The 6,609-nt window shown below is 37.6% G+C and overlaps 1 pseudogene; it reads right to left on the reverse strand.

Annotated features, from left to right (window-relative positions):
- LOC119409760 overlaps positions 1–6,609 on the reverse strand; it is a 16,925-nt pseudogene that overhangs the window by 8,286 nt on the left and 2,030 nt on the right.

The raw sequence follows: 6,609 nt of genomic DNA on the forward strand, positions 1-6,609 counted from the left end.
AGGTTTGATTCAAACCAATAATATTATTTATTTTTTTATTTTTTTAAATAAAGTAACTGCTTTTTACCAGACTTGAAGACAGTAACAGTTTATATTACCAAATGTTGCATTACTTGTTTCAATAAAAGTTAGTCTGTACATGCTGCAGCTTAGTTACTTTATAATTAAAAACAAGTATTTTGACAAAATATTATTGGTTTGAATCAAACCTGCCACTCACCAAAGCTAAGTTTTTCCTGGTATTTTTCTGATGGGGAAGAAAGATGTCTGCTTTTAATGTATGTTTACAGAAATCCTGAGTTGTTAAAATGAACTAAATTTACATATTACAGCAAACAGCACATTATATGCTTCCACTTATTGGTAATCACAATGATAACACACTTCTACCGTACTTAAACTTTTAACTTTTGCTGCTGTATGCAACATAAATTAGATGTAAATTACCCACCCCCCCCCCAATCATTTATAATAAAGTAGTGCAGTTACTCTATAAACAGCACCAATATTATACAAAGTAATAGATAATCAGGGATCTTATTTAACCAATTAGAAACAGCAAAACTCTTTGTTGTTAATGTGTAGAAATTCTCCTGTAAACATCAATATGAAGAATTTTAACAAAGTAAATGTAAGCATTTGAAACTTAATGCTTATTATTTTATGTCTCTAACCCCCTACCCCTCCACACACACTTCTTTCACCAAATAATGAGTTATCTTGACCTACAGTTCTGTGCGTGAGTCCCACTCTTGGTCTGAGGTCTACCTATGGACCTGACCTTTACATAAATAGGCCTGTGACCTGTATTACCAACTCGCCCCCTGCAGGGATTTCCACCAGGTATCATAATTCTATTTAATGAATAACTTAACATTTAAAATCCTGGGCAAAAGTCCACCAGGGTTTCACTCTGTGCCCCCTGTGTTAGGAAGTTATTTAACTCTGCCCCTGGGAGAGGAGTGCCAGTGGCAAAGGCTGTTTGGAACATTTTAATGACGATCATAAAACCTTGAAAATTCCCAATATAGATCACTACAAAAGCCTTAGAATATATTGTTACTGACTGATTTACTTGGTATGACTGATAATAGGTGTAATCGTAAAGGGGATGACACACTCTCCCATACAGTCACACAATGGATGGTACTCTTCCTACAGAGCTCTGACCTGAATGAAGTTGAATCCTCTCCAGCTGAAGGAGCCTCCGACGGAGGGCAGGGTTATTCCAAGCAAGGCAAAAAGAAAAAAGCCCAGGATTCCCAGTGTTACAAATGAGTCTGTGCCCCATGCTTCAGTAGTATCAAAGTAGAATGGGGTGGTTTTATTATTCATCATCTAAAGAAAGAGAAGAAGAAGAGTACAACATGTTTGAGAACAATATAATGTAAGAATGACTACAATGGATCCGTTGGCTCTACCTCATCCACCACATGCGAGATGAGTCTGTGCCTGACAGCATGGCGAATAGAAATGATAAATGTGGAGGAAAGCAAAGCAGAATGCAACAAGACCCATCTGCTTCCTGTTCAGCACCAGTCCAGCCAGTTAGGAACAGGTCTGGGACAAGCTAAATGTGAGTTAGTGGATTTTTCTTCATGAAAACATGATCACATTTTGGCATTTTTTGGATGGTTTGATATCTGACTTGTATTTGGTCCCTCTGTAGAGCTGAAGAAAAGCAGATATAGCAGGTAATACAGAGACAACATGAGTGCCACAACTGGAAAGTGGAAAACTAAAAATATGTAGCAAAAAGAATAAACAAAACGCTGATCCTGTTAGTTAGAACAGGATACAAATAAAAGGAGACTGTATCCAAATCCAATGTTTACCTTGTTTGCCAGAGACACCATGAGTCTCTATGAAACTTCACCATTGTTTTCAATAAATGCAAAGGTGACATCTCTGATGAGCAGGTAAACAAAGAAGAAGACTGTTAGGCCTAAAGCTATGGCTAAAGGCCACCTCCACTCTGGGAACAGTTTCAGAGGGAAGTCCTCGAGCTCTTTAGCTGCTGACAGTGAGCCTTTATCCAGAACAGTAAGGCCCAGTTTGGCTGCCATCTGTGCGACTACCTGCTTTGCTTGTGTTGTCTCCACACAGGTACACCTGCACAAAATGGCTTTATTTATTTAAAAAAAAGTGCTGCTGCTGGTGTATTTGATAATTGCTATAGCCAAAAATACCATAACAGAACAGAACGAGAACTGTTCTCTGATTTTCATCCTGAATAGATTCATAATGAAGTCAAATGTGATTGTTTTCATTATTTTTTTAAGCTAAAATGTTTCACAAAGATTGTGAGCTCTGCAATTTTGCTTGTAAAAGTCTATATATATATATATATATATATATATATATATATATATATATATATTTTTTTTTTTTTAGGTGTAAGGATTATGATCAATAAATGTCTTACTTGTTGTAGATATCTTTTTGAATGGCCTCACTTCGGAGAAATGGTTTGGTGTGGAACAAATTGACGAAAGGAAGACTAGTTGGAGCATAGTGAAGATCAAACTTGAATTGTTACAGTTTGGAAAAAAAATGTGAACCGTAAAAATGCCACATTTTAAACCTTATAAGTCGTTGTATAGATTTCCACCATCCAAATATGTTGCATTACATACTTATTTACATTGAATCCAATGGTCATGTGTCAGAGCAAATATTGTAGCTGCAGCAGCTCGTTGTAGCCCTTCTTGTGCGGAATAAAGCATTTCTGGCTGAAATATATTATTTATGTCTGAAAAACAGTATAATGCAAGATGAACAGCATGTTTCAGCTTTATAAATAAGCATTTGCACGAACCACAATTAAATATTTGAGATTGAAGTTGTTTAAGATTGCAGCAGCCCACTGTGGTCTTGGCCCCATTCAGATTAGCCATTAGCTCATCGGTCTGGTCAGATTTTTAAATAAATTAATTCAACCTTTATTTATACAGGTTAGTCTCATTGAGCCTCAAGGACTCATTTACAAGAGAACTGTTTTAAACAAAGAACATTGATGAGGTACAGGCAACAACTGACAATCATATAAAAGTATATAAAATGAAAAGTGAATAGAAGAAATGCAATAAATAAAATGAAACAAAAACAGCTACATTATAAAGTGATGTAAACAGGAATATCTGCATTGGTTATTAAATATTGGTTATTAGAATTAAACTGTTTCTCCAAACTGATGTTGTTCCAAGAGAAATATACTGTACAACTAGTAAATTATTAACTGGCTATAATCTTTTAAACTTAAAGCTACTTCAGAAGATCTGAACTCTGGCTTTAAAATGATTTATTTTTTTCTCAGAAAATGAGCATGGTGTAAACCAAATATCTCCATCAGTGCAACAAAATGATTGACACAGAGGGAGGAAACTCATGACTCATGACTCGAGATGTGTTTTTTCTAATCTTTTCATTTTGCCTTTCAGTCACTGTTGGTTAGATGTTGGCATCAAAACAATTTTTATTAGAGTTATAAAGAATACGTGGTTATCAAAAATCTTTATTTGCCTTACTGTGAGAGGGAGAAAGCTTCTGGGAAATGTTACTTTTCCACATGGTCGCAGGAAGCTGATTATCTTTTAGATAAATATGTATCAATAAATAAATTGTAGTCTAAGCTTGCTCACATAACATATGGTGCCATGTTTTATGGGAAGGACACTTGTAAAGTATCCACTAACAACAGCGTGATGGCAGATTTCAAACACTGATTCACATCAGTTGCAGCGTGCATGCTTAGACAGAAGGTTTACATGATGCATTCAGCCGGAGCAAACACCATCATCTGTTTCCAGCCTGTTCATGTTGTAAACAATAATTTAAAAATGCATCTAAATGACTCAGAATTACAATAAAAATGCAATAGTTTTCTCTTGCAATGTTCATACACGATGATCTGTTGCTGGTTGTGGTCTAAGAATGTTGTAAGAAAATCAAATGCATGACTGCAGTTGATACACGACGCGTTTGTCTGTGGAATAAACTTTCTTTTGATTACCTCTCAATGTTGTCTCTGAAATCTTATGAAACCCCTTGAAGCGTTTGACTGTGTAAAGACACACCAAGAGCCTGTATACATATGCTCAGTCTCTAATCTCATTTCAAAAACTTGCCACGCTGAAACTTATTATCTTTAAATCACAGCTCAGCGATAAGATGATTAAGTTGTTTGTTGGAAAGTGAGAGGCGCGGAGCGTCGGAGACGGCACTTTGACAGGCGTGCATGAGAGTCAGAAGGATGGAGCAGTTTTCCCCAGGTGTGTATAAGTGGACCGGGCAGCCAGCCACGTCTGCCTACATTACAGCACCAGTAACAGCAGGGGACGGTCGACAGACTAAATCTCCATCTGAATGTAAATGTGACAGAGCCACAGCCCCACTGTGGATCTAATCAAATCGCAGGCCAGGGAATAGTGCACGCTCGCGTGCGTGTGTGAATATGAACTGTAACTACATGTGCACTAAGAAAGACACCAGTCCTGTTCTTTACCTGCTTTCTAAGGAGTAGGGTGCTACAGTGGTGTGAGTGCATGTATGTGTGTGTGTGTGTGTGTGTGTGTGTGTGGGGTGGGGGGGGGGGGTGATGGAGAGGATTTGAGGCAGATTCAGGTTTGGTCTCCAGAGGTTCCAGCATGTTTGTGTTTCCTTTGAAACAAACTGAAACGAAGGCTGAAGTAAACACTTAAAGAAAAAAAAACAACTTTCTAACATCATAAGGTGTGTTTGTTTGGGTTCATTTATTTATTTTTTATTTTGTATTTTTTTTACAAATGGTGCCCTCATTTTCTCTTTATTTTCTAGGTGGGAAATCTTTTTTTTTTTTTTTTTTAGATCAATAATCAGCAGAAAGGCAAATGGAAACAAAATACATTTTCTATGATGTACAGTAAAATTATTTTATTTAATATTTACAGAAAAAATGAACACTTTCTACTAAAAAAGGATAATTAAATCGGTTATTGCTTCGCGATTCAAAGTCAGCTCACGCTGGTAATCTCTCCTGATGCTGCTTTGTTTCTGTATCTTTTCTCTTTGTCAACTAAAGTCTTCCTTAATGCCTGGCAGCTTCCTGGTGTTTTACCTTGATCCCACTGACATTTCCTCGAGGATTACCTACTTCCTCTTTTCTTTTCTCGTACCTGTTTACCAGTCAGAAGTCCGCTCTGCAGGGCCCAGGCTGACAGAGGCCTCTCACCACAGCAGCTTTGGGAACCAGCCTGGAAGAAACACAAAAATACCTTCACTGCTATAATTTCCTTTTTGTCTTTTCTTCCTAGATGAAAGAAAATCAGTTTATGCATATATCAATATTTCATGAATTATTACATTGCCATAATAAATGCTTTGAAATAATACACATCATGCACATAAAGTCACGGCTGGCCTGATTGGGGCTTAATTTAGGATTGTACCATGGAGAAGAAAGCATGTGGTGGGGAAAATATTACGTTTAAATCTTTTTCTTTTCTTTTAACTTCTCATCATAACAGGAGAAAGAATATAGAAATTTCCTAGCTTAAGGGGTTATATCAGTGTAAGTTATACATTAATTAGTTGTTAAAATATTTGATAAAAACAGATCTATATGTCTGTTACATGCTTTCACAGGAGATTATTACTTCTACAAGTAGGCAGCACTGACTCCTGATATGTCTTTCTTCATGTTGTTACTGAAATGAACCAATACCTTGAAAACATACCAACCCCAAAGTTGCCCAACTCAGCTTTCTCCATGGAAGACATGGTCAAGCTCCTTTCCCACCAGAGAGGTCATATTCCATGTCCCAAGAGCCTGCTTTGGTAAGCCATGGTCAGAACGCCAAGGCCCCCGCCTTCAGCCACTGCTCATGGCATCATGCACCCAAATTTTATGGCCCCTCCTGCAGGTGATGGGCCCACAGGATGGCAAACCCATGTTGTTCCTTTGGACTGAGCCCGACCAGGCCCCATATAGAGACCCAGTCAGCAGGTACTTGCCGACAAGCCCCTCCCCCAGGCCTGGCTCCAGGGTTGGGACCTGGTAACCCACATCTGGGCAAGGGGACAGAGCTCCTTGTTGTTGTTTGTTCATAAAAAGTCTTTGGAAATAGTCCTGATGATGTCACACATTTAAAACCCACTTATCTTAAACCCACTTATCTAATGTTCACGTGGTAGCTGTACTTTTTATTAAGTCCCCTTCAGAATGCGTATGAATAATTCATTCTTCCTCAATGAGAAGTAAATAAAATTATGAACTACCTTACTGTCATGAAATATATGTTTGTGGAGCGTAAACTGACTGATGCAATAAAAAAATCGGTTGGAGCAGTAGTTAATGTTGTGCTGGTTGTAAAGTATGGTGTCAGTGTGAGCCGTACATTCAGCTCATAAACCTCTTTCTTTTACCTTTCGTTGAAGATGACTCCCCTTTGTTGCCATGAATTCATTGAGTTCTCTAGAAAACAAAGACGATTTTGGCAGACTGGGCCACAGTTAGCCACCTGAACAGAACACAAGTTGAACCACTGATCCTACAGAACTCTTCAACACACACACACACACGTAAATATATACATGCATATATATATATATATATATATATATATATATATA

This window comes from Nematolebias whitei, chromosome 5 (genome assembly GCF_014905685.2).
Source record: "Nematolebias whitei isolate Nwh7 chromosome 5, NemWhi1, whole genome shotgun sequence".
Classification (NCBI taxonomy): Eukaryota; Metazoa; Chordata; class Actinopteri; order Cyprinodontiformes; family Rivulidae; genus Nematolebias; species Nematolebias whitei.